Consider the following 14,526-nt stretch of genomic DNA (forward strand, 5'->3'; position numbering starts at 1 on the left):
TAAGGATACCTCCATGTGAGTACAGTCACATGTGAAAATAGCACATGAAAGATCTTGCTGGTTTCTCTCACAGGTTAGGTTATTTTGCTTGCTTTACAAAAAACACCTCAGCTATGATATCCGTCAGAAAAGCTGAAAGAGTACAAATCTCTTATAAACATCCACTGCAAACTCCACACAAATATCTAAGCCTTCTGGGCTAATCCCTGTACTAGACATGCAAGCTAATAGGGGTGCAGCTCTCTGCATTTCCAGACCTGTTTCTTATAAGAATAACCTTATTCACAAGGGCAGAAACACATGAGAAATTTCCCTACTAGTCCTGACAGCAACATCCATCGTGCTGGTGGAAGGACACAGTTTTCATTGGTCAGTGACAACCTCTCCCAGAGTTTGTAATCTAATGCTCATATCAGGCTACTCTGGAGGGCCCAGAACTTTGCTGCTGCCCAGTAAAACGCTGCTGTGCAGGAACTCATGCAATTGGAGATCTGTCTGTGCAATTCTCTGGGAATCTGTCTGGATGTTATTCAGTAATCTGTTCCACATCTCTGTTTGTAGGGGACTGTCAGGGTTTTTGTACTCAAGATATACAGCTGCAGTTCTTGCAATCTGCTGTGTCTCCGCACTGCTCTGCTGACCGCCCCGTATGCAGATTTGGAGCCTCCTTTGTTAAGAGCTACTTGGTAAGAAAAAGTTGCTAATATTTTCTGTTATGCATTATCAATCATAGCTACAACTAAGTTACTCATGTATGGCTTAAATATTACTCAGAAGTGCTTTGCTGTTAACACTAGACAGATGTCTCTGAAAAATCCTAACATCCCTTCCTGTCTGTAGCGTAGGACTTAAGAGTTCTGGAGAAAAACTCTAGGACAGGGTCTGAATGGCAAAATGCCTTGGTACTGTTACAATCACTGCAAGAGATAGATCATTTTGTTCCGTGGGTTCTCTTTTCACTGTGTCCTTGTGTCAGTTTAGACCAAGATTTCTGAGGAATGTGGTCCTGTATTATATATGTTCTCTGACTTATGCCTCTGCCTTATTGCAGTTAATTAATACTTTTTAGTCAATGCAAGTAAGCCACAGTCCATAAGTGTTTAGCATCATTCCTTCCGTGATACATCTCTAGTGGTCACAGAAAAGCAATGTTAACTTCAGTTAAGAGATTTGCCAGAAATATCTTTGCCTGCTTGTTCAGTCCATCATTTTTGCCCGTGGAGCTGCAAATGACACAAAGCATTCTCACAACCACTGCATTCTTCAGGGCAGGTAAACACATACCTTACAGTTTTGGCACTTGTTGTAATTGGAGGCCAGCTCACCATAAGCTGTTAAAAAGAGAGGGTTTTGACACATATCTATCCTGCCTTGGCACTTGAGAAAATGGGGCTAGTGAGTTCAGTGGCTTCTGGGCCAAATTTAGGACTGTTAGGAATGGGTGCAGTTCTGTTAAGTGAAGCCATAGTTACTGGTTACTGTTTTTAATTTTACAGAGTTCATTATTAGAGTGCAGTAAGGAGTAGTTGAAAATAGATAGGCTTGGTTATTAACAGGTTAATGGCTTTTTAACCTAAAATTTCTGTGTCATTAATTCATGTTACCTGAAGGTTATTGTGTTTTGATGCAGGTGTACTTCAGAACAAGAGTTTTGTCCTCTGCAATAATCTAGTTATGACAGCACTGAAAAATGAGACCACAGTGGTGTCTGATGTATGAACACTATGCTAGAAAGCAAGTGTGTAGAAAGCTGATACAAAGTGTGAAAATGTAAATCAGGTGCCTGCCAAGCCAGCACATGTGTGAAACAAATGTTATCTCAGTGGTGCTGACAGGTGTTGGCAGCAGCCAACACGGGGGTTTCTGCTAGTGCTTGGTAGTTAGATCTTTCTGTTAAGTGAATCCCAGGTCTTGCTTTTCCATGTGGAGAGCTTCTGTCTTTTTATTGCTTTTGCATAACAGTGGAGTGATTGGTTTTGGACTAGTTCAGGCCTTGCAGTCCCTGGAAAGGGACATCCTGATTTCCTGCCTGCTTCCGACTCCCTGGGTAAACCTCAAGAGTTCACCATACTTGCAAGAAGAGATAAAGGGGTGGAGGTGACTGAATGCTGAAATTAAGTAGGAGTTGTGTTAGATCTCCGGTCCTTATGTTGTGTTGCTCTAGAACATTTTTTCCATGTAAGTTTTCTTGCATTTGGCAAGGATTGAGATGTGCAGGTGTCATTCTGTTACCTAATGGGGTGGAAGAGATTATACAGGGAAATGCAGGGTGTGAATGTTGGTCCAAATTACCAGAGCACTGCATACAGTAACCCTGGCAGGGACTGGGGGCCTTCTGAATGAGCAGGTGCATGTGCATGCCCAGTGCAATTCTGCAGCTCAGTGGAGTGCTTGTGGGACATATAAACAAGGAACATCATGTGGCTGTAGAGAAGACATTAAAGTTATAAACAGCTTTAGCAAAATCATTCCACATTGTAACTTGCCTTGTCTGTTTGGTGTCCATGCATTGAAAAGTCAGTTGGACACTTGGAATACATGCAGAAAATAAATGTTTTTTAAGAATGGGGGAGGAGTTGAAGGTGAGGTGTTTAAGACTTACTGCATTTCAGTCTTAATTTAGAGAGAACTTGTTTTCTACTAACAAATATATAACTGGGGAAGGTAATTCTAGCAGCCTGTAGTTTAGTAGAGGATGATATATAGCATCTAATATTAGGAAGCTAAAGCAAGACAATTTCAGTGAGGACTATATCACAAGATTTTAACTGTGAAAGACCAATGTATTTTGCATGTAATGATGGTCAGGTGAGAAGTATCTGGAATCCCAAACTAAAATTTCCTAAATACATATTCTAGTATGAAGGTATATAGATGGAGAAAAGTACTAGAAAGTAGAGCAATAAAAGATTATAAAAAAATCCCCAAACAAACAGGGGATCCCAGATGGGGCTTTATCAACATGAGAGGTACAGTGTTTATCCTGTGTGTCTAGACATAGACTATTCTCTGCTGTGTGTGTCCTCATTGGGTGCATGTTGTTGTCTGTGAGGGCCTGAGTCCTGTTGTTGGCTTATTGGATGGTTACTTCTTAGGCTGTTACCTGCCTTTCTGCTTGTTGCCTTCCACTTCCCCTGTTCAACTGACCAAAAATATTCCCTCATTTCTGTAGGGGTGTATAGCTCTAATAGACAGTTCATATATTCATAACAACAGTGCTCCCCTTTACTCAGTTTAATTATTTATTGCAGAAGGCTGCAACCTTTTCATATTCCCCTAAACTGCCAAATGAAATCCGTTAAAACGCCATGAAATCAGAGTGAATTGACTCCTTTTGATATCCTTGTAAGTCACCTTAAATGTCTATAACATTGGCTAGAGAGAGTTGACAGCATAAAGGAGTCCTTATGAGCTCTCCTAATAAAGAGCTGCACCAGTTTCTGCTGTGTGTGAATCTAACCTTTTGTATGAGAATCTGTTATGAATTTTTCTAGCTGTACCACAAGGCCTGGGTCCTGTGAACAGGTACACATTATTTTACTTGCTGCTTGGTGCCATTGCTCTGTGATTGTCTGTCCCCTCATTTAAACAGAATAAGATTACAGAAGGCATTGCTGAACGAAGAGCTGTAAAAATCTGGGCTATCCAGGCTCTATTTCCTATAGAAGTAGAGGACCCATCCAAATCATCTACAAAAATGTCCAAGGTCATTATTATGTCTGTTATGTGATCTGATGGATCAACACTCACACACAGAGACAGAACTATGTATTCCATACTGTTTAATAGTCTTATTTTACCACAGCTTCTTCCCTGGGCACCAAACTTTGTCTCATGAGGCTGTTTATGTTGGGAGCAATTTTAAAAGTTTACTGTTAGTGTTGAAATAGAGATTATGTTTTTCTTTTTATGGCAAGACCCTTCCAGCTTCAGATTTTAAAACCTTAGGCCCAGATCCAGTCTTCCCAATGCTTTTGCTGACAGCTGGGATAGGCCTTCAGTGCTCTCATATTGGCCCAGTACCTGGTAAGTCCTTGGCTCCTCCATTTTCTGGTGTTTTCTGCAATAGATTAGATGATACAAAAAATGCCTTGGCTTCTAGTTGCAACTTCACATATGGTGAAGTGAGCTCAGCACTTAGTTATGGGGCTTTTTCCTCGATCTTCCCTCCTGGTGACAATTCCAAAAGCTTATTTGGAAAATTGAAGTGGAAAATAGGAAAAATTGAAGCAAGTACTGGAGATCTCAAAGCATCTAGCTCTTGTCACAAGCATATGTTAAACAGAAAAACATCTTCAAATCATCTCTGAGAACTCACAGAAGAAAATATGATGCATGAGTCTTGTTCAAATGATGAAGAATCTGGAATGTTAATGCTCTGAGCTAATTTGGAGGCATCTGAACTGGCCTGATACAGAGACAATAGCATGAATGAGAAAGATTAAAACCTATCAGTTAGCCAACATTTGCTGGAAACACAGAAATTGAATGAAGCAGTAATGGAGCCAGTGGGACAGGAAACATCTGTCATACTGGCATAGTCAGCATTATAACTGAAAAGGACCTTACCTTGCAGTCTTTGCTAGGGTGGGCTGAAGAATTTTAGGTTGAACTATATGTAGTTAACATTTTAGAGAGCATATTCCAACTTTCTGCATCAATGACTACTGCGTGTTATTTTGTTCTCCACTTTGATGAACTGGAATGTACTTATTCAATCCTAACCATTTGGTGGGAATTTTTTAAGCTATCCTCTTGACACACCACTGTTAAATGTTTTCCTCACTTGAGCACATTTGCAGTTCAGCTGCTGAAATTTAAAAAAAAATTCATCTGTAGTCATGACCATTACGTCAAAACATTTATATCTTCTTAACTGCAGTATTTCTAAAGTTACTGAGCGTGGGTCTTATTAAGTGACAGAAAAAGCAAAGTTGCCACTAAAAGCCAGGCACAGGATTTATAAAGATACATCAAAGTACAGGAACCACAGGGTGGCAAAAGTCCATCCTCAATTCTGCTTCTTAGGGTGGTAATAGAAACAGGACCATATGCGGGTGGGCTCACCAGATTACTTTGCACAGGCTTACCCAGGGATTATCTCAGCTCTGTGTAATTGCCACTCAACTCACAGCATCTGTCAGGACTTGCATGGTTTTGACAAACCTTGTAACAGACATATATCTGCCTTTGAGCTCTCTCTTAATTTCCTTTCCTTGCATAACCACTGGTGATGCTTTATAGTACAAGATTATATTGCTGAAGCTGAATGTAATAAAATTAGCATCAAGATACAATTCTGAAAAATAAAAGAACTTTTAAGAAGGGAAACATAAAAGAGCTAATAAATACTCCCTAACAAGCATCTCTGCTATGAAGCTTTGTTTACATGTTTAATTTAACGGGCAAATGATTAACCAGCAGTCTGTATCAAGAGCCTCTTTTAGTCTGGCTTGCTCCTACTGTTTTTCTAGTAACTGAGGAGAGTGCTCCTGTCCATTTTGCAAGGCTAGTGGAAGAACAGACCCAAGAGATTTCAGAGATACAAGTAAGTTCCTAACAGCTGTAAAAAAAAATAATGTATTATAATGTCTTCACATTAGGTTGTATTTATAGTTCCAAATATATCCTGCTGTGGTCTCTGGGAGATGTGCTCCTGCTGTGCATCTCCCCAGGGACACGAAGCTCTTCCAAGGTCACCCAGAGCTTTCAGTGCAGTGTGTTTTCCTCACTGATGTGCAGCATCAGCGCTCTGTCCACAGCAGGCTCCAAATATTCCTGAGGGAGAGGCTTTGCTCCTGTACTGTGCCATATGGAGCTGAATGCTTTAACACAGCCTGGCAGTCAGAGTGCTTCAGACTTGTCTCTGAGACCATGAGGATTGATGTCTCACTCTTGAACTTGATGACCAAGCAGCTTTTATTACCAGCTGAGCTGTTCTTTTGAAGAGGAGAGTCCTTGGCTCCTGATGAGACTTGAGACAGGGGATTGTTGGTTGTGGATGGATGCACACAAACACCCTCTGTGTGGAGAAATGGAACTGGATCACTGTGTAGCTGTGGCAGGGCCACTCCCACAGGGGTCTGTGGGGCAGGAGGCTTTCCCAGGATAAGTGCATTGGTTGGTGTGGGTGAAGGGACAGGAGAGCTGTGTGTTGTCACTGTAGCATGTCCACCAGCAGTCCTAGGAATCTGTGCCCTAGCTCCTGTGTGACAGGAGCTGAGTGGGGAGGGACAACCTCCTCAAATCTTCTCTATTAAATCAGCCTCTGATAGGGGTCTCCAGCTAGATACTGTGGCTGCAGTGGATTTATCCTTCCTTGAGTAGATATTAACCTTTAACTTTTATTTTAAAAAAATAGGTGAAGGAAACAAAAGCTTTTTGATTGTTAAGCTGAGTTATTCTGAAATCAATACGTATGTTTTCCTGGAACTTCTAGGCCATGATATCTGAGGATTTCTTCAAACTGAATCATATAAAGCAAATATTAATATTTGCTTTTTCTGTAACAGTATTACATAGATACAAACTGGGACCATGACATCTTTCTTACTAACACGAAAATTAAATCAGACTGATGCACGAACATTTTTCTCTGTGGGTTCCCACTTCCAAGTATAACTTTGACATATGCAGTGGGATTTTTACTAATTCTTATGAGAAGGATGGGCAGAAGTCCAGTGATCTGTGATACTTTAGCACAGATTTTGCATTCTTAAAGTACAGGAATTGCTCTTGAGCCTTATGATTGTTGCAGCTGCTTGAGATTCCTTAATTTAGTAAAATTTGTGCCCCAGTTCTGCAGCAACACAATTAACTCTTGTTGTCTCTGTCACCTAGCAGATGATGTTTGTTCTAAACAGGTGACATTAACATCTAAGAATTACTGAAATTTTAATAATTGTTGAGGATTTAGATGGAAAACAAAATGCTGCCCTTGTAAATTGTTATTTGAAATGAATTATATAATGGCTAATTGCAGGAACTTATTAGATTAGTTAAAAGAAGTGCTGGTACTGGTAACACTAGTGTTGAAGGATTTTTATAACGGGCAGAGAGATTCAGTTTTACATGCTATTAATGTTCTTACTGTGAGAACTGTCAGTATGTTTGGTGTATCTGACAGCCTACTGAAATCAGTAGAGCACTGTTAGTATATAGGATGTGTTTTATGGGTCACCCAATAAGTTTCCTGCAAGGACTTGATGACAGGAGAAAAATTTTTGTTGCATGAGCTTACACAAGATATCTGGATTTTTGCAGTGTACAGTGGCACAACTCTGTGAAATGGGAATGTATGTTATTAAACTGCTAAGAGCTATAAACCCACTATGTTAAAGTACAGTGTGTACTTACTGTACAGGAGGAGCTGTAAAGTTTCTGGAATAGAATCTAGATATAAATTACCAGTAGTTTTTAAAACTCTTGCACAAAGTGGTTCAGTTTTTCAAAATTTTCATCATTTGGTGTTGACAGTGGTCTCCTTAAAAAAATTATAGTCTGTCCTCTCTTGATATATCCACAGCCTCTTTATTCACATTTATCCAATAGAAGTTAAAAGTATGAACCAAGAGAGGGATCTGAGATTGCTCTTCTTGCTTCTAATGTACCACAAGTTTTGGTACAACTAAACAATAAAGTGTTAGTTCATAATGTGATACATCACAAAGTATTTAAAGCTTTGTCATGAAATGCTTTGTATATGGACTGTGACAGAGCTTCCATGGTGCATGTGTCTGATATGGAGAGGTGTGGGGGCAATGAGGTTGGACTTTCCCAGCCCGTGACTGTGGGTCTGTAGGGGAAGGCTGTGGAGATTATTGGAACCATCAGTACTTGACTCTTAGCAAGCAGGGAGAGGAGAATTCTGTATTCCAATACCCTGATATAAACTTATACAAAACCTATTCGGGCTTTCACACAGAGTGAAGAAACTGAATCATCAGTACCCATACAATACTTTATTGCTTTTAGAAACTGGATTTTGCTACCTTTACCTTCCACCTAACACAGTGATAAATCCTAGCTTTGCACTAAGTGAGCTCCTGGGTTAGGACATGATCAGGTTGTGTGCGTTATTCTGAATCTGGGCACTATGTGCTTAACAGGGGGTTTGGATAAAGGGTAACACATAGGTAGTGTAGCTGCCTTGTTTTTCTTGAGTCACAGAACTGGAATAACAGGACAGTTTTGTCATATTCACTGAGCTGCTCATTTGCATGTGGAATTCATTTGCATGCTATTGACATTTGGGGGAAAAGCGCTGGGAAGGTTCTGGGAGAATCTGCACTTGATGCAGAACAGATCTCTGGCTGCAATTGGATGGGAACAAAATTATCCTGGTCTGGGAAAAGTTGACAAACTTGGCTTCACAGAAATGTCTCAGTTGTGTTCATTTTCTGTTTGGAAAGATGCAGCAGTGCCTTGTAAGTAAGGCATAGATGTTAAGTATTCCTAGGAAGGAGAATTTCATTTCAAATCACCTTCTGCATAGCTTCCTTTCAGCTTTGGGAAGTTCTTGTAGATTCACTTTCCATCTTCAAAATATTTTGCTGGTTTATTGAAAGGCTTTATATAGTCCAAAGTTCTGTTCTTTAGTGTGCCAGCCAGGTTTGTGATCTTGTATGAAAGAGACTTTTTCAGAGATCACCTATGATTGCATTCTGGGGTTCTGAAATACACCAGCTACACACTTGTCAGCAAAATGATCCTTTGGTTTAATAAGTACAGGAGCCAGGAAAACTTGTTCTGTGTTTACCAGGACCAAACAGTCTGGTGGAATGAGTATTCAAGGTAGTGAACCGTGGCTGGAATGACGCAAATGTGTGTGGACACACTCAAAGCTACTCTTTTGCTTGGGGCAAATGTTAATGACACTTCCATGTCTCATGATAAATTCATTCAGACATTAAGTCACTGGAAAAATTACCCTCTGAAAAATATGCATGTGTTCCTGCTGACTCAAACCCTTGTACTAGCAGCATGCTTGGGAAGAAAAAAAGTTTTAGTTATTTTGTGATCTTAAGAATCAAAACTTGGCTGAAAATGTCACAGATTCAGACTAACATGGTCATTTCAGCATTTCCAGCACATCTAACTTCTCTGTGGCTCAGTTAAAGACTGGGATCTGGAATGTCTGTGATTAAAGGAGGAGGCCCCTGTTGCATATAACTGAGGAGGATTTGGAGTAGTTGGTGTACTTTTGCACTGGAGAGAGGATTTTTGTGTTCAGTTATTGTGTTTGGTAATGCATTGTTTTTAAAAAAAAATTTCAAAGATGATAACATGGTTGTGATCTAATTTATTTACTTATTTCTCTAATTAATTACCAGACTGGTACTGAAATGTTAATTTTAATTAGTGAAAGACTACTGTCTGAGCAAACAAAGCAGCACCTTTTGGGACATCACCTGAGGTGAATGTAGAAGAGCATTTTCTACACAGTCAAGCAGTAAAAGTAATTGTTCAGCTTGTGCAGTGGAAGGAATAGCCAGTTCTGGACTTGATGAGCCTTCCTGTGTGATTTTGGTCTCCTTTTACTTGATCTTTTTATGCCTCAAGTACATCTGTTCAAAAGGGCGGTCATTTACCTAGATTTGTTGGTTTGGTTGTTCTGTAAGGATCATATATATTCTTCCAGGCAGAGCTGTCTCCTTCCTACTCATTTTGTGTGTAGCACCTGGTACAGTATGTCCTCAGAGGTGCTAGTGTGATACAGAGCTCACTCCTATTAATAGTTATAAAGCATTTCCATTCATGTGAGCAGGAACTGGGCCTTGGGAAAACCAGGGAAAAGGCTTCACTGGGTGTTTGGAGGGCACACTGGCCTTGTGCTTGTGTCTCTCAGAGGAACATTAAGTGTCTGCAGCATGAAGCAGGGCTGGGCATTGTGTATGCCTCCCTGGCGTTTTCTCATGTGAGAAAGTTTCCGGGTGAGCTTTACATTTTATATTTAATTCAGGCATCTGGAATGTTTGATATATGTTGCATGTAGTAGCTCTACAATGAGGGTTTAAGGGAGTTCAGTTTAGGGTAGACAGGAAGAAAGATGTCTATAAAAAAATTAATCTGCACTTCTACAAAGATATTATCTAAATGACCAGTGTCTGGCTTCTCCTGTATAGGGAATACTTGCATTTATGCTTATATATGAGCAACCCACCCCCACATTTCTGCTAAGAAATGCATAGCAATATGCAGGAACTGATAAATCAGTCACAAAATAAAGGCTTGCATTTTCTCTTTAATTAAAAAAAACCAAAACCATATATGCATGTTCTTTATGTGCAGGAATATGTAAGCTTGTGCCATTTTCAAGTGTGGGGACAATACACAAAAACTTACAAATCAATTCAAAATGAAGTGCTTAGGTAATATCAAGCTGGAAGATGAATTTGCAGCAGAAGTTGCTGCTAGGTGAACACTGAAAGGAACATTAGTTTCCAGTTTCTCCTTCAGTGGCTACTAATAGGAACATGGATCCCTCAAGCCTGACCTTACATAAAAATATTAATATATGGATTCCAAATTTTGGGTTCTGAACTCCTTCATTTAACCACATAAAGGCACACCTTGGAAAGTCAGATGGACACTGATTTACATCAGCTGAGGATCTGATCCAGGGGCTGTGTCCTCACCTCAACAGGCACAAATCCCCTGTGAAGAGTTTTCAGCAGTTCCTGTCCTGTGGGGACTAACTTCAGTTTGCACAGTGCACTGTAACTGAACTGGAGTTTACAACTAACCCAGAGTCACTTCTGGAAAACTGTTTCACAGGGGACTTTATTTAGGTTTGAAAGCTATTCAGGCACTTTGAAATGGCAGGTAAATCCCTCATTGCATTAGTCTCATTTAGTGCTTAGTGCTAGTTAACTTCCATGGGAATTTGTTTGTTTTTGAAAAATCCCATGAGTACTTATATGAATTTTCACCTACTCAAAATCCTGACTTTTGACAGTTTTGACAGTATTGTCTGATGATTAGCAAAGTGGAGAGTTGTTTTTTGTTCCTGTCTTGGGATTTCAGTGATTGCTAATATGGTCCTGTCCAAAGGGTGAAACTTGCATTTAGCGGGAAGATTACCTTCTGGCAAATGCCAATTAAATGATTTGTCATTTAATTTACTTTTGTGATATTTCTTCTGCCACGTTTTAAGGTGTTGAGCTGCATGGATCAGAAGGATTTCTGTGCCTGGAAGTTAAAAGCATTCAACAGAAAACAGTGTTTCTGACCTTTAGCGTTGCCAGCACTGTATTTAATGTGCTTGTAATTTATTGGAAGGCTCTACTGATTTTTATTTTATGTTTTAATATCTGACACATTCACATTACTTAAGGGATTCTGCCAAAAGCAATTCAAATCACAACTGAAAAGGAAAAGATGCAGAGTCAAACACCTCGCCCCTTATTCACTGTTCATAGAAAATCTCTGTGAATGGGGATATCAGATATCTGCCTAGTCTGAGAGATCAGTGATTTTTGGAAAGAGTATCAGCTACTTGCACATTCAAAGTGTGTCTGATTTTTAGCAGCCAAGTAAATAACTAGAAACACAGAGTGAATTTCACCTTATGAAGTGTTGGTAGTGAAGAAACTGACAGATCATGAAAGTCATCCAGCAAAAACTAAGTTGGACTTGAGTAATATATATGAAAGTTTCAGAGTAATTTGTTCTTTGAGTGCTGGCAAGAAGCAGTAGCCATGGCTGTTTGTCTTGCTGCAGTGATATCTGCAAGAATAGGCAGCCAAGCCAGGAGGAACAACTGCAGCTGCCTCTGGCTGCTCAGTGAAAGAGCTCAGATGGGTTTTAGCCCTCTGGATGAAGTTTACTTGCTGCAGCTCCAGACCCAGAACTGCTTTGAGACAGCAAATCTTCAATAGGAAACAGAAAGGTACAAACACTGCAAGTAGAGGCAATGGGCCCCACACTGTGCAGCATTTCTGACTGAAATGAGTTATTTGGCTTCAGAGTTGAGTAAGACTGCTGTAAAAATACAGCAAAATACTTCTAGAAATGAAATTTCTGCCAAATTCAAAATTAGCAACTGAGCGACAATAGTTAGCAGATGTCAAGTTTCTATTTATTTACTTATTTTATGAAATGTTTATAAGTTTCATTTTAATATTCTTTTATATGTTAGTCTTTCATTTTCTCATGTGAGGTGCAGAGAATTTGTCTACCAGCTCTTTAAAATGGCATCATTGAGGCATCTGGGTGAAATTGAATAGGATAAGGAAATTTGTATGTTTATTGTTGCCGTAGGTCTTGTTTGTTTACATGAGTGTTCAGAGAGTGAAACATTATTAAACAACTCAGCAGATAGGCAGAGTAACCAGCCTATCCTCACTGGCCTTTTGTTGGCCACTATCACCCACCTAGCTTCTCTGTAGAGCCTGCTGATAAAATTAACATCCCTCCAGGCACTAAGCAGCTGTCAGACAAGGAGTCTGGGCCCTGGCAAGGCAATGGCAAGACCATTTCCCTTCCCTGGAAGAGAAGAGCAAGGACTTGCCACCACTTACCATGCCACAGCTTGCTGCAGCAGCTCAGTGCTGTGGAGCAATGCCAGGAATTGGCCTCTGCAGTGTAATTGCTGTGGCTGTGGCTGTCTCCTGTGACTCTCCACCCTTGCAAGGAAAGCATGAAGGGAAAAGGAAGAGATGTATAATTTTGCTTCCAAGGTAGTCCTTTCACTCCTACCTGACATTGTTCTTGATACAACAGACACTGCAAAAATCAATGTCAGCAGCTGTTTTCCCAATCAAAGCATTTGCCTTGGATGAGAGTGGCAGCTGGCTGAAAACGGTCTCCAAGCATCTGACTTTCCACAGTGGGCTTGGGGGTGTTACTTTTATCACCAATAAAATATGAGAACCTTTGGATGTGGCATTACCTGTCTGACTTCCACATCCTGGTAACATTTCCAACAGCTGTTTTTACTACTGTCACCTTAATTTAAATCTCCTAATTTTTCTGTGCAGGAAAATGAGTAATGCAATCCACTGGGTGGATTTTTCAATTGGCTTCTTCATCAGAGGGACATATATTTTGTATGTTGAGGAGGGTAGAGATGGAATGGGATGGGACATAAGTTTAGTTCTCTGCAGTTTGAAAGAGAATTTGAAAAATTACTCTCCGTTTATTTCCAACTTCCTTGTGTTGAAAGAAACTAGACCATTGGCAAGGACTTAGTGTCCTTCTCTTCAGGAATGACGTCTTGGGACTCTTGCATGTTGATTCTTTGGTTTCATTCCATTTCAGAAATATATGGAAGAGAGGAAAAAAAAATCAATAGTCTACTTCAAGAAAACTGAAAGGTGGTCTGGAGAGGACAGAATTCTGAGAGGCCATACACCTAGGTCCTATTTCCATATCTATCATTTGATGCCAAATTGCAGGCAAATCACACTTATATTTTCTTTTTATGTTTTTTTCTGCTTGCACCTGACACAATAAGAAACAGAGGTCTGGGTGGGCTGCCCACACAGAAGGCAGTATCTCTGCAGTGTTTCAGCTGTGTCATGTCTTCCAGTCCTTACCTGTCCTATTTGGCAGCAACAGGCTGGTTTACTTAAGGGTATTGTCTGATCAAAAATATACATTTCAGTGATCTGGAAAGTTCTACAAAAGCAAATACTTTGGCCAGCATCCGGGATTCATATAACTCTATTGAGCCTTCCTATGCTAGTTAAACTGTCCTCAGGCTTAATGTGTCCATCACACTTTTTTTGACATCTTAGTTCTCTCCTGGATACAAGGTGTTCCAAAGATCTCCTGTGTACAGAGGTGTTAGTGAATGTATGCCCAGATAACGTCACCATTACAAGTGCTCCCATGTGTTTGACATTGCTGTGGAGTATACAGAGAACAAGGGTTATGCTAGAAGGTATGGAATCTTCCTGAAGCCTCTTCATAACAAAACAACAACCAAAAAAAGTACATTATAATGCTCTTTTCCTTTGGTGGGCATTGAGACAAAATGGTGGAATTAACATTTGATTAATAGCTTCTTTCGGCTTGATGGGTGAACTTGTAACTCCAGGCAAGACGGCAGAAAGTCTGTTCAAGACTTAGCTGAGAAAAGCATTCACCTTCTGCAAAAAGGAAATTTGGATTTGAGGCTGCCAGCTGCTGTCTGCAGCTATTGCTTACTCAGAGCTCTAATATGTTGCAGAGATGGAAGATAATGAAAAATGTTTCAAGGTACAGGTACCCAAAAGCCTGTCTGCATTTCAGTGCTGGCATCCTTTCAGCCATAGGCAGGGGTGACATTGCTAGCACTGTCTGCACCTGCCTGCAGAGCAGCATCTTCCATCTGTGCTGTCAGACTGCTCTGCTTACTTGGCTCTGATGGTTTCAGGGGCCCCAGTGAATTACATCAGAGATGGACTTTGTCCAGGGATTCAGCCTTAATTTGAATTTACCACCTCCCCACCCAGAAGCTAGGCTCTGAGGTTATTTTAGGAGTGTATGTGTATGTGTAATGATTCTCATGTGTTTGCCTCAGCAGGGTCTGATGGACTGCTG

General features: G+C 40.3%; 1 long non-coding RNA gene across 1 annotated transcript in view; it reads left to right on the forward strand.

Annotated features, from left to right (window-relative positions):
* Positions 1 to 14,526, forward strand: part of LOC135308714 (uncharacterized) — a 47,535-nt gene that overhangs the window by 25,140 nt on the left and 7,869 nt on the right. Inside the window, exon 2 of the long non-coding RNA XR_010369089.1 lies at positions 562 to 686. This is a non-coding gene — a long non-coding RNA (uncharacterized LOC135308714). The remainder of the gene's footprint in view (positions 1 to 561; positions 687 to 14,526) is intronic.

The sequence above is a fragment of the Passer domesticus genome, chromosome 10 (genome assembly GCF_036417665.1).
Source record: "Passer domesticus isolate bPasDom1 chromosome 10, bPasDom1.hap1, whole genome shotgun sequence".
Classification (NCBI taxonomy): domain Eukaryota; kingdom Metazoa; phylum Chordata; class Aves; order Passeriformes; family Passeridae; genus Passer; species Passer domesticus.